This window comes from Prionailurus viverrinus, chromosome F1 (genome assembly GCF_022837055.1).
Source record: "Prionailurus viverrinus isolate Anna chromosome F1, UM_Priviv_1.0, whole genome shotgun sequence".
Classification (NCBI taxonomy): domain Eukaryota; kingdom Metazoa; phylum Chordata; class Mammalia; order Carnivora; family Felidae; genus Prionailurus; species Prionailurus viverrinus.
In genome coordinates this window covers 31,790,147-31,817,621 of record NC_062577.1, presented here as the reverse complement: position 1 = coordinate 31,817,621, position 27,475 = coordinate 31,790,147, and the positions used below count along the sequence as shown (strand labels likewise).

General features: G+C 46.5%; 1 long non-coding RNA gene across 2 annotated transcripts; it reads left to right on the top strand.

The window, feature by feature from the left end:
- Positions 1-6,801: 6,801 nt before the first annotated feature.
- Positions 6,802-14,879, top strand: LOC125155815 (uncharacterized). 2 transcript variants are annotated; one of them, XR_007148358.1, is made up of 3 exons: positions 6,802-6,885; positions 11,173-11,424; positions 14,512-14,879. It is a non-coding gene; the product is annotated as an uncharacterized LOC125155815 (long non-coding RNA). The 2 variants fall into 2 exon arrangements; XR_007148359.1 differs by lacking the exon at positions 6,802-6,885 and adding an exon at positions 9,850-9,889.
- The last annotated feature ends 12,596 nt before the right edge of the window (positions 14,880-27,475 follow it).

The following is a 27,475-nucleotide window of genomic DNA, read 5'->3' as shown; positions in this document are numbered from 1 at the left end:
TGGGGCACAACGATGGCCGAGGCCATGTGTCAAGGTTCGAGGTCGCTCTCCTAAAGGATTTATAGGGGGTCGTAGGCTGTGCGGTACAGCGTCAGGGTACTCTAGCTGGCCCGCCTCCCCGCTCCCTGCGCCCTAAAACTACGTTGAAAAGAGAATGGTGAGGTCAGTAACGTTTACCTTTGTCCCCCTGCAGCTCCAAGATTCCCTTCTGTAACACTGGTATTGTCTCCCCAATACTGGACGGATACCTTCTGCTCTGATGCTCCAGTCTTAAACTGTTACCCATCCCTGGGTATTTCTACCTTAAAAGAAGGCACTGCACCCCCAGAGGGCTGCTTTAAAAAATGCAGCTGTAACTTTTAGCTTCCAACTTCCAACTAGCCACAATAGTAGTCGCCTTTCATTCAGGGCTCACTATAAGCCAAGCGATGTATTTACATTATCTATAAATCTCAGAAACTTCAACAAGGCAGGGTTTACAATTCCCATTTTAGACATGAAGTCACCACGGCTCCGTTAAATCACCAGCAAGAAGGGACGGAACTAGCATTTAAATCCAGTTCTGCCAAGCCCTCGCTTCAGGCTGGTTTGCCCAGTAAATTGCCTGACATCCCCGAGACCGTTTCCTTATTTGTTAACGCTCCAAGATGGTGTACCTCTGTTACAAGGCTATTATGAAGGTCACTTGAGACAATGTATGTGAGTGCCCTTTGTAAATTGCAAACATAGGCCCGTTATAAGCACTTCTGCAAAGCGGAAAGCCCTGAGTCCGAAGCTAACAAGTTCTTCGGTCAATCCCTTGATGTCTTTACAGGCGTCAGGCCTGGGTTTCTTCCCGTGAGAGGGGGCTGGGAGCACCGCCATTTGTTACTGTCCGCCCACTATGTGTCCTGCAGTGTGCCGGGTCTGGAAGCTTCCACTCTGTGGTAGCTCACAGCCCAACGGGGCAAGTAAACTGTGTAAACAAATAGCTATAATAAAAGGTGCTAAGTGCTGTAACAGAGGCAAGCGGAAAGTGTTCTGGGAGCGCCAATGAGGCCAAGCCCCTCGTCTTCAACAATCTCGTTACAAGGAAACAGATGGATAGTGCTCTATCAAAACTAATAGAATGAAAGATATTGCAAAGGCAATATGTACCCAAGTGCTTGGTAAACTGAAGCGCTAAACACGTCGAGGGCGAGTTTATGATTTACCCAAAGAAACGAACTGCTATCCGAGGAATTCCTGTGCCAGCCCAAGAATATTTTTAGGGCAGAATCTTCCTGGTGGTTCCCGTGTGAGACGTTTGGGGGGCCGTTTGGTCCCTTGGCCCTGCTGGAAGGCCTGTTTCACGGCGTCAACCTGAGTCTCTCTTCCCTCCAGGATAACCTCCGATGATAAAGGGCAGAGAATTGGGACCTGAAATGCTTGGAGGCCCGAGGCTTTCCCATCACCTGGAACGTTGAGCTCCAGGGACTCCCCCAGGGACAGAAGGGATGGCATTTATGCTTTTTGACAGGATGATGAGATAGGGAGCTCGGAAACCCTGATCCTCTGCCCCGGGGGAACCCCAAGGGAGGGGGCGTTTCAGTCAGCCCCTTCAACACTGCGATTCTGCCAGCTTGCCTGGCTGTGATGTGGGGTCAGGGCTATTGTTTTCCACCGCTTACTAAGGGAAATGCTCGCCAAAGAGCAATGCGTTCCTCTGTTAAAACAAAACGCCTGTCATAAAAGGCCACATATTGTGGGCTTCCCTTGACACGAAGTGTCCCGAATAGGCAAATCATAAAGTTCATAAACAAAGAGAGTAGCCTAATAGTTGCCTCCGGCCAGGCAGTCAGGCTGTGGGTGATGGGAGGGTCGGGTGTGACTGCTCATAGGTTTAGGGTTTCTTTCTGGGGGTGATAAAAGTGTCCCAAAATTGACGGGGCGTGGCGGCTGCAAACTCCGTAAATACACCGAAACCATCGAATTGTACAATTTAAACCGGTGAATTGTATGTTATGTGAATTGTATCTCAATAAAGCTCGTCACAGGAAAACACAGCAATGCCGAAGCTTTACCTGGGAAGGCACAGAAAGTCGCCCCCTGATGGTGGGAGAAAACTTCGCAAAGTGCTGGGCTCTGACTCCTCCTCGTTTTGGTTCCCATTTGGAGTTCCGTTGTTCTTTTCCACCTGGCATATTCAGGAACTTCTGATGCTCATCCAGGACAAAGCCCTAGCTGGCTGGCTCGCCACTCCTCTGCCTATGGCCTAATCTGTCCCAGCCAAGACAGGAGATTTCCCTTTGCAGGGCGATTAAAATTGTTACAGCTAAGTGAAAAAACGCTATTAGTATGTGTGTGGTGGGGGGGGGGGGCGGGGATTGGAGCTATTGTTTAACGGGGACAGAGATTCTGTGTTGCAAGACGGAAAGTGTTCAGGGGACGGACCCTGGTGACGGTTGTGCCACAGTGAATGCCCTTGATACTAGCTGTATTGAGCTGTATGTACATTTGACAATGGTTAAAATGGTTAATTGGACGTTATGTGTATTTTAACACACTTAAAAAAATGACTATTGTCACCTAATCGAGAGGTTCTCTGAAACGTTAAGAGAAGTGAAAGAATCGTGGAAAGGAGGATGCCGTGCAGAGATAGTAGGGTCAGCTTAAGGAAGAGCTAACGACCGATCCTAGCTTAGTGAATTTCACAGCGCAGGCCTTTGGGGGAGTCTCGAAACCTCTGCAAATGAAAAGAGTGCTTCCTCCTTTCAGGTGTCCTTGATCCCGGAGAAGAGACATGTGCCATGCTGCACTGTCCAGTCAGAGCTGGTAGAACTGCATTCCACACAAGTGCTTTTGAAAGACGCATTGAGAAACACCGATCGCAGAGGAAAAAGGAAGTGAGCATAGTAGAGCTCGCCCATCTCACTCCCTGGACCCAACATGCCGCTCTCATCTGACCGCGATGTTTCCTTTCTTCTCAGATCGAAATTATGACCACCACCCACCCCAAACCATTTCAGTGTTCCCCACCAGTTCATCCACTCAGTGGCCCCAGCCAGAATCCTCCAGGCAGCCTGATGTCTCCATCACCTCCCGAGCAATTATCGAAGGTCTCTTCATTCTAAATTCAACAGACCTCATGAGTCTGTCTGCTCATTTCCATCGATGCTGCCTCCACGCTGGGCCACGCCATGGGGGTCATTAGTCGAGACTCCTACAACAGCTGGTTAAGTGGTCCCCGTACGGGGGCCCCTAGGTCCCAACCCTCCCTTCATTCTCCAAGCAACAGCCAGAGCGATCCTTTGAGAGATCGAATCAGATTAGGTTAACTCCTGGGAGAAAGCTTCACGGGCCAGCCATGCCAACAAGAGAAAACAAAATCCTGCCAGTGGCCCGCGGAGCTCTGTGTGATCCACCATCCCCCTGCCTCTGTCCTTCACATCACCTTCCCGGCTCATCATCTTCCTGGCTTTGTTTCCGTTCTTTAAAAGTCCCAAGCTCTTTTCTTGGCTCCTTCCTATGCTACTTTCGGTTCCCAGCTTAAATATCACTTATGCAGAGAGACCCTTAATTAATTCATTTACTGCTTGTCCATTCACTCAATAAATATCAATCTAGCACATGCTCTAGCGCTAGGCACTCTACTCGTCCTTGAACCTCCCTCCCTGTGTAACTAAGGCCTCCTGTTACATTCTCCCCGGCACCTGCTCTTTTTCTTCATTGCACTGAACACAATTTTTTTTTTTTACGACAAATTTGTTGTTTAAGTTTTTAAAAGACGTCTTCTTCTTCGAATGCACGAAGGTCTTTGAGGGTAGACTAGTTAACTCACCTCTGTGTTGCTTCCAGAAATAGCTATTCAATAAATGTTTGCTGGGACGCCTGGGTGGCTCAGTCAGTTAAGCGTCCGACTCCGGCTCAGTGCGGAGCCTGCTTGGGATTCTGTCTCTCTCCCTCCCTCTCTCTCTGCCCTGCCCCCGTTTGCATTCTCTCTCTCCCTCTCTCAAAATAAATAAATACACTTTAAAAAATAGATAAATATTTGCTGAATGAAGACATCTTTAAATAGAGATCCTTTTTTTTGTGTTTTAATCTGATAGCGTGTGGCATATGGAAGGTTTATTTCTTCCTCTCTCTTCCCAGCTTATTCCACATCATAAACTAACAGCACATGATGCTGAGGGTGGCTAAGTGGGAGACAGACTCACCAAACTCTTCCTAATGAGAATCCGCATTAGTTAATAAATGACAATATTAATGACTAACATTCGTAGGGTGTTTTCCATCTAGCAAAACATTTTCCCATTGCATTCTGCCCTTCAATTTAATAAAGAAAAGCTAGCTTTCGGCTGCCCTCTAAAAATGAAATCAAAAAGAAATAAAAAGTTTAAGGACAACAGGGATTAGGCTGTAATGATATTTAAAGTCCATTAGTAAAAGATTGACGAGTTAGAAAAAAAGGGAACACCCTTCAACACGGTTTCTCCTTTCAAATTCTGAGGGCACTGTAGGGGTTTATAGAAACAAAGATATGTCTTTTGACTCTGTTATATCTGTGCCCTGCCAGAGCTTTGGGCTATTTATTATTAATTCTTTTTTTAATGCTTATTTATTTTTGAGAGGGAGAGACAGAGTGAGCAGGGGAGGGGCAGAGAGAGAGAGGGGGAGACACAGAATCTGAAGCAGGCTCCAGGCTCTAGGCTCTGAGCTGTCAGCAGAGAGCCCAGCGTGGGGCTAGAACCCAAGAGCTGCGAGGTCACAACCTGAACCGAAATTGTTCGCTCAACCAACTGAGCCACCCAGATGCCCCCTTTTGTAGAGATTCTTTTTTTTTTTCAGTGTTTCTTTATTTTTGAGAGAGAGAGAGACAGCCATGGTGTGAGCAGTGAGCTGCTTATTATAGGAATTAAATCTCCTGGGGCACTGTATGTGATATGATGGATTCCTCCCAGTTTTCCATCAGTATGAGGAGTCCTCCCAAAGGCTCAGGACAAAGAAGCAGCTTTACACGTAGAAGCTGGAGTCCAGGACTCTCAGTTGTTGTTCATGAGGAGCGGGAGTTTTCCCTGAATTGAATGCCCCACCCCTGCGGCAGCCATACCTGTGGGGATTACTTAAGCTGACACTTCTTTCGCTCTCCCTTCTTTCCTCCCTTCCTTCCTTCCTAGTCGTTCTAAAAGTCTTGTCTTTTTACCTTTACCGTGTGCCTTTCTACGTGCAAGGACCCGCGGTACTTATTAGAAGCAGACACAGGAAGTTGGCTGGGGTATCTGGGCAAATGGTAGCGCACAGCTTAAGTAGGAGATACCCCCACATGCACCTCCCTTTACAGCACAGCCACTGTTTTGCTCTACAGAATAAAGGTCCAAAGGTCTTCAACTCTGCAAAGTTCTAATCAGTTTACCTTTATCAATGCACCGTGGCATTTTCAAGGATTCTGCCTGGCACTTTCAATCTGCTTCCCTTCTTGGTATTGATTCTCTGGTGTCACGATCAGCAAAAGGCCAGCCTGAGGGGTAGAGGCCCCCGGGGAGGCAGAGGAGAGTAAAATGACAAAAAGGATAGATCTATCGCCTTGAACGTACTCCAGCCCAGCCAGTCATGGAGTTGGCCGGAGTCAGACCTGTATAACGTTTGGATAGGAGACCATGTTGGAATAGCAGAAGCTGCAGCCTGAAAGACCAGATGCTACTGGGGAGTCGGTACTGGAACCCTTCCACCATCTGGAGCCATGATTTCTGGCAAGTTCCTCACTTCTTCCCCTGCAAACTGAGCGGTTTGGTCTATGGCCTCTAGGAGCCCTTTTGCCCTAGCATTCTATTACCCTAAGTTTTATTTTCTCATTCCACAAGTGCTCAGAAAATGAGGACATAGTTAATGATGTCAAAGGCTAAAGAGAGTTGGTGGAAAATAAAGCATCAAAGGTGTTCAACGGATTTTGAAACGTCGTGCTTTTGAAACTTTGTTGGGGTGGAAGAACACACTGAGCTGGGGACTGAATGGAAAGAAGTGAAAATCGTTGTACGGGAGAAAAAGAACAGTAGCCAGAGATATGATGAGTGCGGTGAAATTAGGGAAAAGAGAAACAATACAGATATGAAACATACCTCATCATAAGATGTGGAAACGCCATAGAAGTAGCCATATGCTACTTGTAGCTTGTAGGAGACTTTTCAGTCCTCAGGAAAACGTCCACTGTTACTGTCTGAAACATGGAATTTCCAAATGTTTCCATTTTTGTTTCAGGATGACCTGGTGAGAAGACAGCGCTCGTGGAACCAGAAGAAAGTGAGCATGAACGGGGGAGGGTCAGAGAGAGGCAGACACAGAATCTGAAACAGGCTCCAGGCTCTGAGCTGTCAGCACAGAGCCCGACGCGGGGCTCGAACTCACGGACCGCGAGATCATGACCTGAGCCGAAGTCGGCCGCCCAACCGACTGAGCCACCCAGGCGCCCCATGGATCTTTCTAATTATTCCTCAGCATTCTAGAATCCAAGGTGAAGAATGCTCCCCGACAAGGCAGAGGTAAGCAGACATAGGGGAAAGAGTATGGGGTCAGAGTGTGACCCATTTGAGTTTCCAACCACAGTCACGGGGACAGTGTGGGACAGGGACCTGCGGGCATACAGGGCAGACTCATGATTTAATCCGTCTTGAATCTAAAGTTTTCAAAACATATGCCCAATACATATTCAGGGGAGAAGCTGATGAAGGAGAGGGCAGAGGAGGAGCACCGCTAGAGCCTATGGCTCAACTCTGGACCCACATTTATAGCCTCATCCAGCGAAACAAAAGCTGACATTTACTCAGAGTTTTTCTTCTTAAAGGTCGTCGAGCAGGTTCTTTAGAGGTCTTGCCTCCCATCACAAATGGTTTTTCAAAGTCTTCTGTTCCAGGAGTCTCCTTAAAGATAAAGGTATACATGTGTGTGTGCATGGGTGTAATTTTACTTGAGAGTGGAAAAAAAATACAGTTGACTCTCCTTATTCGCAGCTTTTATGTCCTCTAGTGTTGCCATGAACATGACTTAGCGAATACAGAACTGTTGTTCCTAGGGGACTCACAGGGTTAGGTTCCTGTGAGCCCCTGGCCATGACGGCTTCAGCCACTGGCCAACACCTAACCTTTATCATGTGCGTTTTCGTTTCAAGGCACCTAATTCACTATATTTTGCTATTTGTTCACATTGAACTCACGGCCAACAGCGCTATAACTCATGCCTGAGTGAAGCTTATCTAACTAACACACGTATGTTCTCCAGAAGGTACGTCACAGCCTTTTTGCGCTTAGAAACCCTGGCACTTAGCATCGTGCTTGGGGCCATTTTACACAGTGAAATCATCCACAGAAAAGCACAAACATAAAAAATGTGGCACTAAACAGGCCAGGAAAAGAACGCTTGGTCACAGTATGAGAGTTGAGACGTGAAGGGAGAAATCACCTCATTCAGCCTTATCTGAGAATGTGCACTTTGGGCAACTCTAATTTTTCCTCACACTATGCGTGTCCTCAAGTGACTGTAAAACCCCCATGAGTAGCGATTTGGGGTTACGATCCATTTTATCTGGGAGGCGAATTCTCAAATACAGAATCCGTGAATACTGAGGATCAGCTGGATGTATATGCCTTCAATAGATGTGTGTATATGGATATTGGGCAATTTCCCTTATCTCTTTAAGCCGACCTATGAAATAAGATGAATATTACTTCCTCATAGTGGGAGCATTAAGTGAAATAACACATGGGAAGCACCCGCAAAACCCATGGTACACTTTCTGAGACACCGAGGGGGGAGACTCTTACTCTTTCCCCTTCACTCCCCTTTCTCTCCACAAGGTAGCCTCATTTTGGCATCAGGCTGTCTGTGGTGCACAGCTCTGACTTCTGATCTGGCTAGAATATTTTCTCCTTGTATGAACATTACCTCGGAAAACTATTGCGTTGATTTTCAGTCATCACAGCTCATACGTCTCCTATTGCAACGGCCAAGTATTCAGTGCTTCCTTCGGCTTCTCAGATCTTCTCTCTCACATTTTGCATTTTGCACTTGAAGGTGAAATCCACATCTAGTGAGACAGACCCTTTGTACCCAGACCAGCTGCATCTGAGACTTGAATGCCTTTGCTTTCTCTCCTGTTTTTATATTTTGTTTTGTTTCTCTTCTCCACTTGATCAATACCTTCCCATCTGAAGAAGCAAAACATTCTCTCTGTTCTGTTCCCCTTGCTGCTGATTCTGACTCAAGGGGATTGGGGTGGGTGTGTGGGGGGGGGGGGGGGGAGGGTCACCGTCTATATTTAACCACAAAGATAATTCCTTCTCCTTAACACGTCCAGCAGTGCCAGAGAGAATTTGACATTTGAGGGGACTGAGTGGCAAGGGCAATTCTTATAATCGGGCTATTGGAATAGAAGGGATTGGAGCAGCAAGTGAAATGCAGGGGTGAGAAAGTCAGGGATTTGGGGGAGGGGATCTAGCGCAGGTGAAGAGGGAGAAGTTATCCATCAACACTGGTGGAAAAACAGACAGCAAGACTTAAATGCTGCACTAAGTCGCCTCCAGGAGAACCGCGCAAACGTGGAGTGGGGCAGAGGGCACAGCTGGGGAGAGTCATGGCTGTGCCAGTTGGTTAAATGCTCTGCACCCTAGATGAGCACTTCTCAAACTTCGATGAACACGTGACTCCCCTCTGGATCTTGTTAAAATGCAGATTCTAGTTCCTTAGGCCTGGTTTGGTCTGAAGATTTTGCACTTCTAGGCATTTTCCAAATGAGGCTGATGCTGCTGGTCCCTAAGCCAAACATAGGGTAGCAAGGCTCTACTACAGTCTTTTAGGAGAGCACAGGCAAAGAAAAACAAGGGAAGGTGGTTGGACAGCTCTTTCCTCTTCTTCCCCGTCTATCAGTGGCCCTGTCTGGTTTCCAAACCATTTTGAAAGTATTTTATCCTTCCCTCCCTCCTGGCCTTCCCCGTCTATGCTCAAAGCACTTGGAGATCGGGGGTTGAGTTTTGTTGATCATCGCATCTAAGGCTTTCTCCAGAATAGGCACTTCATAAATATTAAAGTTGTACTTAAAACATCTTTCTCCGTGAGGCTTTGCCAGATCATTCTAGCCCTACAGCACTTACTATCTGCGTCATTCATTTGGCAATTAATCTTATACAGTCTTATGACAGTTTTTGTATTGTTGTACTGGACTGTTATATATCTTTTGAATTGTTATTTATTTTTCAGCCCCTCTGTGTATTGACTCTGCAGCTAGATTGTAAATAAATTCTTTGAGTTGAGGGACTGGATTTTCATTCATTCATCAATCATTTGGTTTGTACCTACCATGTGTAAAGCTAGGGTCTTGATACACAAAGATAAATAAGGTAGGGTCACTGAGGGGCAGGAGAGTATGGTGAGAAGGGCTTAACTCTCGGAGTCGGAGAGAACTAGGCTTGAATCCCAGATCTGCTACTTTCTAACTGCCTGACTGCACACAAAATACATAACGTACCCCAACCTTGATCTTTTCAGCTGTACAAATGGGTTAAAACCATCAATCTTATTGTGGTGAGCTTGGCTGAAAGGATGTATACGCAGTCCCTGTGATGCGTACTCAGTGGGCACTCAGGAAAATATAATTTCTAATTCTTCAGAGAGTTACCACCAAATAGTTTAGAGAAAACTGTAAATACATAAATAGTCAAAGCACTGGAGAGGCTGTGAGTGGAGCCTTTCTTTGTAATTCTCACGGGGTCTAGGAGGGAAGGCCTTAATAAATGCCTGTGGTTTGACTAAAGGCAATAACACACCTTCTCCAACACAGGCATCTGAGAGCCTTAAGTGAATGTAATCCAATTTATTAATTTCGACACGACTTACTTTTGCAGACTCTTCCTACGATCAAGCCACAGCCTCGACGTTTATAAAGGTATAAGGATCCGTCAGAGGCAGTCCTCGCTTTATGGGGCCCTTAAGACGAGCTCTGTTTATAAGCAAATCTGTAATTAAAGGATGTATGACATAAGCAAGATCTATGATCCGTGCAAATAAAAAATAAGCTGAGGAAAGTAACGAATGATCCATTTTGATGACGGTAGGGAGGGAAAGGAGGTGGAATTTGATCAAAAGCAGGACCTGCGCAGCAGGGCAGACGATGAGAGACAGGTTACGATAGCTTGGGAGGAAGTTAGGGTTGGAAGAAGGCAGCCTACAAGTGTCCCTGTTGCTGTGAAATAGCAGAGTCCATGACAGGAGTGCCAACGTAGCCTGAGGCTCCCCAGACGTGGCCTCGTTTGCTCTGACACCCCCATATGAAGGATAATCTCTCCTTCGATCCGGGTGGGGAGCGTGAAGCAGAAGCTAGGAGATGCCTGCCCCTTACAGAGATAAGGCAGCATGAATGTCTGCCGTATCTGTCTGTCAGCCTAGAAACCCACTTGGGTCCAGAGCCTACTCCACTTTGAAATAACTGGAAGGAAAAAGATCAGGAGAATGGAAGAGTACCAAATTCCTTCTGGCTTCTGGGCTAGATTATTGCCCGTGTTGTCTATTTGGACCAAGGCCAAATATTTCTTCCACTCTAGTGTGATGTCTTCCCGAGACAGCACCGGAAACATGAACGGATGAACTATGGCCTCTAGTTTGGGCAAATCCAGGAATTTCTGCCTGTGGCTGCTCTACGGAGGCAATGAACCCAGACAGGCTAACAATGTAAGTTTGTCTGAGCCATCACTGTGCTCAATTCTTAGCCTCTGACTAAACCCTGGTTCTGTAATACAGCTTGGGAATCCACTAGAATAAACGTGGGCCTGACATATGGTCAGTCTCCCCGCTATGCCTAGGGACGTCATCCAGGAGTGGCACATGATGTTTCAAGAAGCCAGGTTGCATCAGCCCTGCCTTTCACGGTGCTACCTCCCTTGGAGAAGATTGGCAGAATGTTCTTCAATCCAGAAAGGCCGCTCGGAAAGATTTTAATCTGGCCTAAATGAGAAATACTTCTCAGAGCTGTGTGGGCTTCTCCAAACATACCTAGAAACTAACAGATTTCATGCTCACTTCTATCACCCAGCAAGCAATCATGGGTCACCAAACCATAAATCGATAGTTAATGGATTTTCGTCTACATGCTCTGGCCTTTGGTATCATTTTTAATTTGGTTTTAATTTGTGTTGATCTCCCCTTGCTTCTTTGATCTCCCAACATCTTCAGATTAGAGGATGCTGCAGTGACCACCTCCCCCCAGTCCTAGACGATCTGGAGGGAAGGAAGGACACATGACTTTTCAAACACCATCTTCTACAAGTGGATGGCAGAGTCTACGAAGAAGAAACGATATGTGTTTAGAGGTGGGGGTGAGAAAGAAGCAGACTGAGAGCAGGCTGGATCTTCTTACGCCAACTCAACGCAGGAGGAATCTGTCCCGCAATTCACGTGATGTCAGCCTCTAGAGAAGAACACTGGGTGAGTGGTTAGAAACATAAAAATCAGAGCTGGGGAAGCCTTCTGATTAAAATGGGCGGCCAGGTGACCTGAGTGTGGCATCAGCTGAAGAATTCATCTCCAGTATCCGGCCTATTAAAGACCAAGGGTGGAAATTAACCTCACTTAGCGCAATGATTAAGCTGCTGTCAATGGAGCCCTTTTCCACTAGTGCTAAAAACTTACTGATTTTTCTTTTCTTTAATTGGATTAAAATGAAGGAAACCCAAGACCTCAGGGGAAGGAAAGCTGAGCAGAAACCACACACTCTAGGGGCTCCGGACTCCAATAATCATGCCGTTTCAGGTGTCAGAGTGCTGTGTGCGCCTTTGATGCCCAGGCTCAGCAAGCTGGGTACCTGAGTCTCAGTACTAGAAGCCAAACTCTGCTAGCCTGTGGTTTGAAATGGACTTGTTTCAAACCCTAGTGACCACCAGAACCAGAGACAGAAGTTAGGGTGTCCTTCAGGACAGGTAGTTTCAGCCTATCGCTAAAAGACTTACGACATTAAGTCTTTAGACATTAGGTACCTCTGGCGAGCGATGAGCACCCAACCACATTTGTCTTCTCACTGGCTTCAGGCCTTCCCACATCTCTCTCGTTTGTGGAGAAGGCCTCTAGTTTGCTTTCATTACCCTGTCTTGGGGCGAGAGTCCTGAAGAGGAACCCCTGTGCCAACACAAGCCTATATAGTATCTCTGAGTCAACCAGAAAAGGTGCCCATCTAGGTGGACATAGTCGCTTGTCCATACTGTTTGTTGACCATGTTTGTGCAGAGAGAACAGTGGCCCTTCATGAGAGTGACGATGGGGGTAGGGGGGATCAGACACAACCCTGACGGAGCACTCTTTGGTAAGCAGAAGGCAAGCTGGATTCCAGCCGTCCCTTCCTGCCTCAGTTGGGTGTCCTGGGGGAGGGAACAATCGGCATAACCCTAAGGGGCGGCCCTCATGACAACCCAGGAAGCAAGGGAGCAGAATACGATGCCCCAAGACAAGGCACCAGGGCTACAAGTGAAGGAGGAAGTGTCCTTTACTTTTCTAAAAAAGTTTATTTATTTGGAGACAGAGAGGGAGAGAGCAAATGCTTCTCTCTGTCTCTCGCTCTGTCTCTCTCTCTGTCTCTGTCTGTCCATCTGTCTCTGAAATGGTGAATTTATTGCAGAATAGACACTAATTGTTCTCCTCTTCCTAAGCATTTTTCCTTCCTGCATGTTGCCTCTCCTTTAATATCCTAAAAAAGCATTACCATGTGAGTAGGTTTCAGCCAGCGTAATCGGGAGCCCTTTCTGGGGTTTGCCAGATGCTAATCCCATACTCGCGAGCACCCGTTAAAAATTTAAAGCTGTTGTTCATCTCCCTCAACCTCCACCCATCTGCACGCCTCCCTTCTTCTGTGGGAATGCAAGTCTTAGTATGGAAACTGGATCTGGGGAGTCCCTCCTGAACGTTCCTCAGTGCCTTTTTGAGCTGACTTAGCCTGTGTCATCGCCTGGGATGAGTTCTCTTTGTATTTCTTCTGTCCCTACCCACCCGAGGACACAGGCCAGTCAGGGCCCTTCTCCAGCTCTGGCAACATCGCCTTAGCTAATGTGGATTCAACAAACTACAGTCTCTGGGCTGAGTCTGGGCTGCTGCCTGTTTCTCTCCCTCTCTGTCTTTCTCTCTGCCCCTTTCCCCCACTCACGCACTCTCTCAGTCTCTCTAAAATTAAAAAAAAAATGTATACAATTCAAATTTCACTGGCAGAGTAAAGCAATCACAACAACGATGTGATTATTTATAGCCCCAATTATTTACTCTCTGGCCTTTTCTGGAGAAAAGTTTGCCAACCCTGAGCCAACTAACTGAGCTCTGGGTCATGGAGGGAGAACCCTACCAGGCTTGTTTTCTAGGCTCGGTCAGCCCTCGGAAAGCAATAAACCAGGAATAAGAATCCCACTGGAGCCTGGGGTAGGAGATCAGCCTGAAATGGGATAGGGATTTCTGCACATAAGTTCTAGAAATGCAGTGTTGGTGGGCGCATGACAGATGCAACCCTCTCCCTCCCCAGTCCAGGGTCTTTAATTCATGGGACTGTGGTTGTACCCCACGTCTCCTCTGTTAGGTCAGGTTGTCAAAGAGACTTCTACGGCCAATGGCAATGCGGCGTGTCTGGATTAAGACTCTGTTAGTGATTAGTTCATTCCTGATTACTGTGAAATATTCAGGGCCCATTTGCTCTTATAAGTCAAACAAAACCCACAAGGAAAACAGCTAATCATTACAAGAATACCATTTCCCTCCTTATGTCTGCCTCGTCCCTATCTAACTCCAAATGAGCCTTTGGTTGCTGAGTGCAATTCAATGACTGACTCCTGCGGGTCTCAATCCTGGCTATGCAGCACATTTTTTGGGGGGTGGGGGGGGGTGGGGTGGGGTGAGGGGTGGAGCTTTAAAAAAATACAGATGCCTAGGCCTCACTCACAGGAGATTCTGGTTCTGTGGTCCTCCATGGAGACCGGTCATTTGCATATTCGAAGACTGAGAACTGTTTTCCTTAGAGGTGTCAGAAAGGTCCAGAAGAAACATACCCTGCCCCTTTCGTTCCTCTATCCTCTGCTTCGGTTCTATTCCGTTAGTGCATTGAGGGTGCCTTGAGAACTTACTAGAAGTCAGGCCCTGTGCTAGGTCACATGGGCACCAAGGTCAACTTTTTAAACCCACATTCACCCAGATGGGCTCTCAACTGGTTGGGCTGCTCCATCATGCTGCCCCTCTCCGGAGATCTGTCACCTCTCCTACGGCCAGGCTCACAGGGACGCCTGTAATTCTAGGGAAGAGGGGGTTTAGGGAGACCGGCGAGCTCCCCCTCCAAACGGGAAGAGTCCCCTCTGCCTCACCCTGCCCCTCATGCAAGGGGCCGGAAGGGACGATGAAGTCTGCACGCAGCTGTCGATTCAGCTGATGACGCACGAGGCGGGGAACAGGGCGCTGCTGTGGTTTTCCATGGACGGGCGATATTGGCCCCATGGCGATCAGCTGGGGATGATACGAACTTTCTTCTTTTCTTTTCTCTTTTTGTTATCAGTAAACGAAGCAGATCCGCTGCCAGGGTGACACAGAGAGGGACGAGATGTGGACTGACAAGGTGCCCGAATATATATTTTTCTGAACTATGATGAATTTTTTTTTTCCGCGGAGCCAGTATTCTGACCACTGTCCCACGTTGACACTTTTATTATCTGTAGCTCAATTTCATGGAGCAGATTTGGTTTTCTTTTCCGATCGCAAGATTCTTTCAAAACAAATCAGCCTCACTCTCTGGTGGTACCTTTGTTTTGTTCCTCTTCCTGGGAGGACGTTCCTTGAGGACAGAATTCATGTAGCTCTGTGTGGAATAAAATCATTCATTTTTTTTTTCCCAAGAAGCCTCTTTTTTCATTCCCCTTGCTTCCACAAATAACCCAGGCCTTCTTCTTTTTTTTTTTTATTATGAGAATAACAAAAGTAAATAAATAAAAGGTGATATTTATTGAACGCAACTCTGTAACAGGCACCTTCCGTTTGGCTCTCGACACATAATGGCTTTTGTTCATCACAGCAGCCCTATCAGGACAGTGCTCATATTATCCTCCTCATACAAAGCAACAAAGGCAGACCCAGAGAGATCTAGGAAGTACCTTGCCCAAGATCATAAGTTCATAAGTGGCAGACTCAGGATTCAAACTCGAGTCCTTCTGGCTCCCAAGCCTGCACTCCTAACCTCCTTCGGACACTAGTCCTCCAGATATAACCTTAGCTTTACTCCTTGGACACTGAAGGCATCTAACACAAAAGGGGACAGAGGGGGAGTTGTGCCTATGGTCTCCTTACATTATGGTTTTCCTCAGAATTCGTAACGGAGGGAATTGCGATTGGGCATGGGGACAAGGACACACTACACAGCTCAGGATGAAGCTACTGAGGCTCCCTCCCTGAAGACCCCGTGATGCCTCCAGCTTGGGTCTTATTTGGTGGGGGGAGCCGGGGGGGGGGGCACGTGATAGCCCCACTGCCTGCAATCTGTCTAGTTAGGACGAAAATGTGAATTTGATAAACTCTTCAACTGGCTCTATTGGCTATACATACTTGGCGATGGCTTATGGAGAGGAACAGGAAGCTTTTATCAACACAAAGACACTCAACCTCATTAGGTCTGTAGCTGTGATCAATTCATTATGTGCTCTCACCTGAAATTAAAAGCTGTGAGTTATCAAAGCAAGGGTGAGGACGAAGATATAGGATAGTACCTCTGAGATTCCATTAAATAGCCAAGAATATCCCATCAATTTCTCCAGGGAGGACTTCCTCTTTCCCCCCACTTCCCCCTCATGGCTTCGCTTACTCACATTCTAGCAAGTTACAGCCTGGACATTGCTTACCTGTCTCTGTCACACAAGCTTATTAAAGGTAGTGCTGAACAGCCAGGCACTAGCTGCCCAATCATCTGCTGTGGAGCTCGGACAATGGTTAATCGCCGAGACAAGGGAAGGAAGAGGTGCCAAACCACCTACATGACCAACCTCAAATGGTACCTCCCTCCACCTAAATCACTTAGCCTCATTTACTCCATGCATCCATTCATTTACCCACCAAACCTTTATTCAGTTCAACATACACTGAACATCTCCTGTAGGCCGGGCTCTTTGCTAGGCATACAAAGTAGATAAGAAACGGTCCCTACGCTCAACATGCTCACAGTTGAGTGGAGTTGACAAGCAATCAAAAAACTGTTATAATTCAATGTGGTTAGGGCCATATAGAACACTCTGGGAGCTCCTGGCAGGAAGGTGAAGTGTCAGCACGGCATCCTAGGTAGAGAGAATGGGCTGTGCAGGAGTGCCTGAGTGGCTCAGTTGGTTAAGCGTCCAACTTCTGTTCAGGTCGTGATCTCATGGTTCCTGAGTTCGAGCCCCATGGTGGGCTCTGTGCTGACAGCTTGGATCTTGGAGCCTGCTTTGGATTCTGTCTGTCTGTCTGTCTGTGTCTCTCTCTCCCCCTCCCCCACTTTCACTCTGTCTCTCTCAGCTTCTCTCAAAAATAAATAAACATTAAAGGAAAAATTTTAAAAAGAATTATCTGTGTAAAGACTTACAAAAATGAGAGAAAACAAACACAAAGGGGCAGAAAGTCCCTAATTTTTGCTATTTTAAACGCTCATTTTCTTCTAGTCTCTGGCAGCCTAACACTTCTTTCCGAGGTCATAGGGGCGAATTTTGATTTGTTTAAGTCAATCCCATTTTCCACTGCTAGTGATCAGTCAAGGAAGGTATGGATAAGGGACGATGTCCTGGTCAATGATGAGAAGTCTACTGTGGCTTCTGGGGATGTTTTTCACTCTTGTAAAAAGAATTGCAGACAGTGACAAGCCCCTTTAGCCTTTGAACTTTATTGCGTGACGGTATGATGCTAAGAGCTTCTGGAGCCATTTTTCAGATCTGAGAGGGGATTCCAAGAAAATTGCAGCGAAGCTGACACAAAGCCCAGACATCACTGAGCTGCTAAATTAACCAACTTTGGCACCATTTATTTGATGTGGGGGATAATAAATGTCCTTATTAGTAGACAAGTTTTAATTGGTTTTTCTGTTACTTGTAGCCTGTAGAGCCCTACTTGACGGAGCAGGTGTGAGAAATCACTCCATAGGACACTTCCGACACACACACACGCACACACACACGCACACACACTCAACCTCACTGTCTTTGCCACCGTAGATGCCTCCCTACCAACTCCACGTCCTACACATTCCATCGGACCCACCTCAAATGTCACCTCCCTCCATGCAAACCAGTATGATTCTCCTTCCTATCTGATTTCACACCCTTTTATAGAAGGCAATGGTCACATTATTGCTTTGCAATGATTTCTGTGCTGCTCTGCATCCTACTACTAGATTGGAAGCTCTCTGAGGATAGAGACAACGTCTTATACTTTTTTTTTCCAACCCCCGCAGTGCTTTTCCAGTGTCTGACCCCAGTAGATGCTCCAGAAATTAAATGGGATGGAAGGGGGACCTGGGAGAAGTGAGATATAAGCAGAGGAAAAGGTGCGGAATGGTGAAATACGAACTTAAAGGGAGACCCATCTAAGCAGAGGCGTAAGGCCTGGAAACCTCTGATATCAGGGCGTGGGGACTTGTCATGTTTAGAAAGCCATGTTGAATGGCACCTGGGTGACACACTTGGTTAAGCATCTGACTCTAGATTTTGGCTCAGGTCATGATCTCAGAGTTCATGAGTTCAAGTCCCACATCATGCTCCATGCTGATAGTGCAGAGGCTGTTTGGGATTCTCTCCTTGTTTCTCAACCCCTCCCCTGCTGGCTCTCTCTTCTCTCTCCCTTTCTCTCAAAGTAAATAAATAAAATTAAAAAAAAAATAAAAAGGCCATGTCACGTGGCACCTTAGGTTAGAGCTGTGAAAGGGTTTCTGGACCCAATTTCACTGTGTATGTGTGTGTGTGTGCGTGTGTGTGTGCACGCGCACTTAGGCTTATGTGTAGGCTTTCCCACAGCAGCAAGCAATTCTCCACACCAACAGGACATCCTACAATTCAACTCAACACTGAAAAACGCTACCTGGAGATAGTTGCAGACTCCATAGGCTAAGGGTTTAGTCCCTTGAGACTGCATCACCTTCACCTCACTTCGGATGCCTGTCACAAGCCCAGGTTGTCACCTGTGCCTCTGATCAACTGGCTATAAATCAGAGGTTCCCAGGACTTCCTCTTCAGGTTCAATTAATTTTCTAGAGCAGCTCACAGGACTCAGAGAAACAATTTACTTACTGGATGACCTGTTTATTATAAAAGGCTATTATTTAGGAACAGTCAGATGGAAGAGAAGCACAGGGCGAGGTATGTGGGGGAGGCACGCAGCTGTCATACTCTCAAAGCATGCCATTCTCCCCAAATCTTTATGTGTTCACCAACCTGGAAGCCCTCTAAGTCCCCTATTTTGGGGCTTTTATAAAGGCTTAATTCTATAGGCATGATTGATGAACTCACTGTCCATTGGTGATTGATCCAACCATCACCCCCTCTCCCCTCCCTAGAAATCAGAGGGTGGGACTGAAATGTCCAACATTCTGTTAATGGTTGGTTCTCTGGCAACCAGTCCCATCCTTAGGTGTTTTGCAAAAGTCACCTTCATTAACATAAACCGGGTTGTTTGTGGAAAGGAGCGTGGTATGAACATCAAGACACCCAGTTCACCTTTTTGGCTATGGAGTGGTTTCAGGATCTGAGGACAAGAGACCAAATATCATAATGAAACCAGCCCCCATTGCTCCTCATGAAATTCCAAGGAACTGGGATCCAGAAACTGTGGAAGAAGACCAAATATATCTGATAAAGGTATTTTGGTTATCTGAGTGACCAAATACACACACACACACACACACACACATATATTTCTTTTAAATTACAATATTGTAGGCTGATGGCACCACGTTGGGTCCAAGTGGACAGCTGAGGATGAGGGAACTCTGAAGCCGAAAAAATAAGAAGCACAGAGATAAATCCATACATATAAACTTACAGCTCATCTCCAATAATGTCTTTGCACCTTAATAATGTAGGCAAGAGGGCCTGACTTTGAAATCAGGAGTGGTCGCTCTGATGCATACCTAACAGGTAAGATGGTGGGCGAATAGAAGCGTCGCTCATTGCCAGGTTGTGCTCAACAGGCCTTGGGTGCTATGACATCACCTTACAACAGCTGCCTGGAGAGAGGAGAAGCTCCTCTCCTGGTTCATGCTACTGTGGCTTTCAAAATTCAAGAAGGTGTGGGAGCTGCAAAGAAAGTGGTAAAATATATTTGCAACTGAGCGAATTTCAGAACTTCTTGTGACTCTCGAGGCTGCAGGGGAGTGGGCCAGACATGACACAAGGGTGGGTGTGGAAGATGCTGCTTCTACGATCTGAGCTGGACATGAAAAAATGAGGATGTGAGAGGTTTGAGTTTTATTTTGGGTGGAAAAATGAGAAAGCAAAACTTCTTATTCCAGAGCTTGAAATATAAGAGAGGCGCTGGGGTGTGGGTACTGAGAAACTTTTGGCTAGTGGATCCTTTTATTCTGGGTAGACCAGAGAGTTCGTGTGCCTCCTTTCTTTTTACATTTGTCATTTTCTCCTTTGTTTTTCTTCTGTCTCTCCTCCTTTTCTCCTCTCTCCCTTCCTAAAATGCATGGCTCCTATATCTGTGAGGCAGTGCAGTGGCCTCAACTGGGTGAATTAGTGGCCCAGTCAATTTATGTCTGCATCCACTTACAACGAAGTTCGTGTGAGAGCCAGCTCAGAATTGCGGAAGTAGGCTAGGGGGTGTCCACATTGAAAACTCGGTTTGGCCTTTCAAAGTATGCCTCGTTTACGCTAGCACTTTCCATGATGTATTTGGCTCTTGGTGGCGTATATCTGCGTCTTTGCTGGACGGATGGACGTGCCGATAGACAGACCTGATGAAAGACCACAGAAAACGATTGCTAAGTAAAACGTGTAATATGGAAAATAACAATCTTGTGCTCTCCTACAAAGAACTGGGTGACAGCCCTCCTTATTTTAGAAAGCCCACGGGATTAGAAGTCAAATTCGAGTCTAACTGCTCAGACGTAGCCCTTGGCCGAGCGTGTCGCTTCTCCTCCCTGGACCTCATCCTCTTTACCTATAAAGTGAAGGCACTGGACCGAACGATCCCTCAAATCCCTTCCAGGCATTGTACTTGGTATTTCTGTGATTCCTAACTACATACTCCTAGGCTTACAAGGCCACAACGACTACAGGCAACATCAAAACCCTCATAGTGTACGTGTTTCATCCAGGGAACCTGGGCCCCTGGTGATTCATGGAGAACCCACAGGCTCTAGATATTCTGAGCCACAGAGAAGGACTCTGCTGCCCCTTGACCCAGGCTGAGGTGAAGCTCCGTATGAATTTTTTTATACAGAGAAATGTTTTATCTGTTAGGCATGTAGCCAGTCAGTGATGTTGAGTGGCCTTAACTTTGCGCTGATACCCTGGAACCCAGGGGTCAAATAGGAGCCATACGTCAAAATGTCGCATGATCCCTAAGCTGTCATTATTATTATTTTTTTTTTGACATGTTTAGAAAACTGGCCGTTGCCCTTCCAAATACCTTCCCCCATCTGCTACTTTCACCCCCATAACTGCATCCAAAGGATGCCTGTATCATGTATCCATTCCAGCTCATCTCCTTTTCACTCCACACATCTTCCACCTCTCTTTTCTTCAAATTCTCAGCTTCCTGTGTTCCATGGAATTGAATCTAAATGGAGTTCTGCTCACTCGATTATCTAGTTGTCATCCAGCCTGCAATCCGGGTCTGATTGCATAATGTTCTGGGTTTGCAAGCCAGTGCTGCTTTGTGACTGTAGCTCGTTTACGTTTTATACAAAACACACAGGTACACAAACATCGAGCAATTCACATTGTGTTTATTTTAAGGGCCAACGTAAACCCACAACTAAAACCCAATAGTTGGCTTGAGCCGGAACCAGGAACCCAGCTCCAAGGTGCATCCGGAAAGTAGCCTTGCCTCTGCCTTCAGCATCTGGGACAACCCTCTCCTCTCCCTCGGAGCCCAGAAACCACAAACGACCATTGCCATCCGGGGACGGGAAGGGGCAACAACTCATCCGGGGCCTACTTGTCTGAACACAAAGCCCATCATTCTCGGCTCCAGTATTTGTCCAAGGGCCAAAAAGAGCAAAGAGGAACAATCTGGCAACTCCCATCTGCAGCACACTCTACAATTTGCAAAGTACTTTCACGGGGCTTGTCTTTGGGAAGTGTTATTCCCACCCTGTAAGGGTATACAGACGATCTCCTTTGTGTGGGGAGGAAACCAGGGCCCGGAGAGTTTAACTCATTTTTTCAAGGTTTCCTAGTTATTGAACGATGAATTCGGAATTTAAGCCCATAGTTGCCTCCGTGGGGGTGGAGGTTGGAGCGGGGGGCGGTGCGTCCATGGAATTTCCACGGTATAGAAATGCTGTGATAAAGAAATATGGACTTTAGGAGAGACTGACGATCATTTTGCCTGGATTTATTGAACTAAATATGAGTATGCCTTAGAGATCAATGATCCTAAGAAGTCTACTATGATTGGTAACTAGAGGCTACAACATATATTATTTATCCACTTATTCAACAAATACTTTTAGAATCCATTTTCACTTCAAGGTTTCATGCCAGTTGTGTGTGTGTGTGTGTGTGTGTGTGTGTGTGTGTGCATACACACCTGCCTATTTGTCCACACATGTGCTACTGTTCTGTTTCCACCTCTAGTGGGCCTTTGTTCCAGCCAAGGCCTCATGAAACCTTTCCAAGTTACTGCTCAAGGAGTGCTCTACCAAGGGCTATGAGGAAGTAGCTTAAAGGGTCTTCAAGACCCCTGAGTAAGGAGATTCCAGGACTGGATGGTACCATCACCTCCTTAAGATCCCCTAGTGTCCCCCTTCACCTCTCCCTGGGAGCAGCGCTCTTAGATTTCATTATTGGCAAACAAGGGCATTCCCCGTCACCCCCCCCACCACCGGCCCCTGCTCACTGTTTCATAGATTACAAGCCTGTCTTTGAGGCTGCAATACTAGTTGGTGGGTTCAAGGTATAATTCAGACTCTATAGCTGCTGGTCAGCACCGGGTCTCGGGAGGACGGGTGAAACAAGACCAGGCAGCCAGAGAGGAGGAGTTCGGTGGGGGCGGAGGTGGGGAGAACAGGGCCTTCGGGTTCCGCTTTGTGCCTCAAGGAAGGTCAAAGACAGACCATTGTGCTTGCTCAGTGGCTTTGCTTTGGCTTGGTTCTTTTCGCAAATGCCTGACTGCCCGTGGGCAGAGAGGGTTGCTTCTTTGTTTGGGTTGTGTCTTCTTTGCGTTCTCAACAGCACCCATCTACAAAGAAGTGAGGAATAGTTAGTTGTCGTCGTCATGTCGTTGTTGTTGTTTTCAAAAAAAAAAAAAAAAAGAAGAAGGTTCTTTTGTTTCCTTTCTGGTTCTCTGCAGCTAGGAAACGGCCCTCATAAAGAAGGATTTTTCAAGAAATGCCACATAATCCAAAGATAGGTCAGTCTACTTATCTCTGGCCCCACCAACTTTATGATCTAGGTTCTTTCCAGCATCTTGCCCACCACCAAAGAGCCACCTCAAACCTGGGTTCTAGAAAACCCATAAGCAGTCACCCTCATTAGGGGGGGGTTGCTGTCCAGCACCACCGTAATTAATTTTTTAATTATAATGGGTAGAAACTTGGGTTTCTGAGCTTTCACTGATGCTGCTAATTCTTGGCAGCCACAAGGGAGAATTGGCAGGTTCGGTAACCCAAAGATGGGGCTATGAAGATCTCTCCTCAGAATAGCACCAAAGAAGCAAATGATTTGTGATACTAAGAAGTAGTTGTGACTACTCAACTAGTTCAGGATTTATGTTGGGATTATTTCGTAAACAGATCATCACAGAAGAAAGTCTCAAAGGGAGAATAAGTGGGAAATAAGGGAAGGTGTCGCTCAATGGTGCCTGCCCGAACCCCGGGGCCAGGCTGAGTCCATGCGACCTTGACAGAGCATCAAGGCGTGGCATTTGATGGTGAGTTTAGGTCCATTAGAGCAAAGGACATGTGGTTTTCGTGTTGCAACAGATTTACTAGACATTGTCTATTTGGTGTGGCTCGCTAGATGGAATTTTAAACTTAAAAAATGGAAAAAAAATCAATTATTAACAAAGAGTCTGACATATTGGTCGTAGCAGCCATCCAACCTCGCATACGGGCGGTTGAAACTCTCAGCTGTTGGATTACAACACGTACTGGTGAAGTTTGGGATCGCATCGCATCATGGATTTTATTCTTTCATGTGGTCAATATGTTCACTCAATATTTCGTAAGCAACTACTACGTGCCTGACACTCTTCTGAGGCTACATGGTAAATCAAGATTGCCATATTTCCTATTCTAATGGAACGCAAATCAATTGAAGAGAGACAGATGATAACCAAATAAATAGGATTATTTCAGATAGTGGTAAATGCTATAAAAATGACAAAACTTGGCAATGTAATGGTAAAAACAGCCATGGGGTCAAGTGTGAGACTCCTTTATCTTGGGTACTTGGGGAAGATCTGACATTTGAACTGAGACATTTGAATTGAGACCACGCTAAGAAAAGGTGAACCATATAGAGACTGACAGGAACAACATTTCAGGAAGACGGGAGCATCGGTTGCAAAGGCCCTTCGATGGGAACTCATGTGATGTGTTTGAGAAGAGAGAGGTGGCTGGGGGGACCGAGGAGGAGAAAGCCTGAGGGACTGGTATAAGACAAGACCAAATTAGGGGCACCTGGGTGGCTCAGTCGGTTAAGCGGCTGACTTCTGCCCAGGTCATGATCTCACAGCTCGTGAGTTGGAGCCCCGCGTCCGGCTGTGTGCTGACAGCTCAGAACCTGGAGCCTGCCTGGGATTCTGTGTCTCCTTCTCTCTCTGCCCCTCCCCTGCTCGTGTCCTCTCTCTCTCTCTCCCTCTCAAAAATAAATAAACATTAAAAAAAAAGACAAGCCAAATTGGAATTAGGACTTTGGATTTTAAGTGTCTTGGGAAACAAGCAGGAGGTTTTAAGAAAGTGGGAAGATATTATTTCAGGTTCAAGACCATCACTTAGGCTGCTATGGGGAATATACCGGCAAAGCAGAGCAGCCAGGAGGCTGGGCAGCTGAGCAGGCAGAGACGAGGGGTCATTACCAACAGTGGCAAGAGGTCCCTTCCGAGAGAGGTAAGAGGATGTTTTTAAGGATTTCCAAATTATGGAATTATCGCAGGTGTTACCACTGTATTATTTCTGAATTGGGAAATTAATACTCAAATTAAGTACTTTCCTAACAGTGAATACTTAGCATCAAACTCAACTCTGTCATCAACATCCCCCCACAAACTGACCCCCAATTCTTCCCCAAAGTAGGTATGTTTTGTCAATAGTACAGTGATTAAGAGTTTAAACTCAAAAATCAAATAGGCCTGCTTTCTTTTGAGAGGGAGGGAGAGAGAGAGACAGACAGACAGACAGAGAGAACGCACGCATGGGAGGGAAGGAGGGGCAGAGAGAGAGGGAGAAAAGAGAATCTCACGCAGGCTCCACGCTGCCAGCACAGAGCCTGATGTGGGACTCGATCCCAGGAACCATCAGATCATGACCTGAGCCGAAATCAAGTCTGGTTGCTTAACTGACCGAGCCACCCAAGCACCTCCATCCAAATGGGTCTGTTTTCAAATTTTGGCGATGTCCTGAGATGTTTGACAAATCATTACATTTCCTGATTTGCAATTTTATTAGCTGAAAATGGGATTAATGAAAGTACCAACCTCACCGCTGTCGTGGGGCTTAACTGAGATCACGTATGCAGACAGCCTGGTTGCAGACACATTACAAGTTCTTAATGCATATTAACTAATATTGGTTTTAACACTTCTTCCAGGTGGAGAGAGATGCCTTACTCCTATAGTCCAATTTGTGAGACACATACATGTCTTGTCTGACTTGTATCTTCATAGAGAAATCTTAAGATTTCCACATATGTAGTTTTTCACTTTCTCATTTTTAAGTACAATTGCCATAATCATCTGTACATATTTAAAGTTTATAACTTTTTGGGGGCGCCTGGGTGGCGCAGTCGGTTAAGCGTCCGACTTCGGCTCAGGTCATGATCTCACGGTCCGTGAGTTCGAGCCCCGCGTCGGGCTCTGGGCTGACAGCTCAGAGCCTGGAGCCTGCTTCCGATTCTGTGTCTCCCTCTCCCTCTGCCCCTCCCGTGTTCATGCTCTGTCTCTCTCTGTCTCAAAAATAAATAAACGTTAAAAAAAATTTAAAAAAAAGTATTAAAGTCTATAACTTTTTTATAATGTAAGTTTTGATGTAAGTATATACTTAGAAAGCCATCACCACGATCAAGATGATGAACATATTTTCTATCCCCCAAAGTTTCTTCGTGTTCTCCTGTGCCACCTCCCTGCTACTCTCTGTCCTCCGCACGCCAGTCCCAGCAACCACTGATCTGCTTCTGTCACTATAGATCGGTTTGCATTTCCTAGAATTGATAGCAACGGAATCATACATTCAGTATTTTTGTTCTTCTGGCTCCTTTTCTCTCAATGCAATTATTTCGAGATTCATCCATGATGTTTCCGTGTCAATAGCCCGCACCACAGCTTGTTTATCTGTAGCTTTTGATGGACATTTGGGGTGGTTCTAGCTTTTGACTGTTACCAATAAGGCTGCTATGAGCATTCTTGTACAAGTCTTTGTGGGGACACGTGCTTTCCTTTCTCTTAGATAAACACGTAGCAGCCACTGGCTGGATCTTGTGATCAGCATAGGATTAACTTGGTCACTAAGTGCCAAACTCTTTCCCAGGTGGATGTATCATTTTCTACTGTCACAGCGCACTGGGGACTTCCTGTGGCTCAGGCACGAGGTCTGGTCAGTCTTCTAGATTTTAGCCATTCTACCAGGTATGTAATGGCTTCCCATTGTGCTTTTAATCTGCAGTTTCGTAATGACGAATGACGTTAATGAAGCATCTTTGCACGCGCTTACTTCTTTTTCCAAACTCTTGAAATAGTTACTTACCTCCCAATTTCATTGGCTCTTACAGGCTCTGAGGTGGAACAACAGTTTAAGAGGACCTCACATTGCGACGCGTGGGACCCCCACTGCCTCGCCAGGGGCTTGAGGGCTCCTTACAGCACCTCCTCTCGGCAGCATGTTGCCCCACGGATTATGCTCGAGGCATGTTCGTTAATTAATTATTCTTATTTCTACGCCTTCTTCCACGATGGCAGGGACCCTCCCATCTGTCTGTTTCGCTCACCGCTGAACTCCTCTCGCACAGCTCAGGGCCGAGAACACGGTAGGCATGTGTATAATAAATGTTAATTAGACCAGTGAATGGAGGAAGGAAAACTGAATGCTGCATGGGAAGAATGTGATATACAGAGACAACCCAGTCAGTGCCAGCACGGAGGCAAGGATCCAGATTTACAGTCACAGCCAGCCGAGGCCACTCTGCCAGCTTCCTCCTCTGGGCAGACATCTGTGCCACGGCTCCCCCAGACTTTTGTCCCTGTCTGTTTGGCACTGATCCCATTCGGGGGCTCTCCCGGGTGTCCTTGTCTCCACCAGAGAACTGCCTGGTTTCAGGTAAAAATCAACAGCTCCAGGGGCGCCTGGGTGGCTCAGTCGGTTAAGTGTCCGACTTCGGCTCAGGTCACGACCTCCCGGTCCGTGGGTTCGAGCCCCGCGTCGGGCTCTGTGCTGACAGCTCAGAGCCTGGAGCCTGTTTCAGATTCTGTGTCGCCCTCTCTCTCTGGGCCTCCCCCGTTCATGCTCTGTCTCTCTCTGTCTCAAAAATAAATAAACGTTAAAAAAAAAATCAACAGCTCCAAATCCCTCCTCATGTAGCCTTACTGTCCCGCTTACCACATTCTGCGTAATTCGTGATGTCAGAAATGCCTTCCATCTCCCGACTGAGAGCTTCTCGAGAATCGGTGGAAGGTGGTCTTATCAACCTTGTGACCCTCGTGGCCCCACTGCGGTATTAGATACAGAAGAACTCAGTAAATATTTATTGAATTAAATTGAATCCTGAGTCCCTCTAAATGATTCAAGATGTCACTGAAATATCCTTCACCACTCCAGAAAGCAGAACACACACACAAAATAGCCTGTGTTCCTGAAACATGAGTGGTTAAGGTTAGACTTAAGGAAACTTTTTTTTTGTTGGGTTAAAAACCCACACATATAATTTTATATTTGGCAGGTTTTGAAAATAGAAGCGTTTGGTCTGAAATGGTTTTGAATTGGTCCAAAGAAGAGACAGGGACATGGATGAGAGGACCTTTAAAAGTTGTTCTAAATGTGTTCAGATGTGTCACTGGGCCCTATTCGTAGGCAACATTCTCCATTAGCTCAAGTTCCAACCCCATGGAGCTGCCCGGGCCTTTAGAGTCCCCTG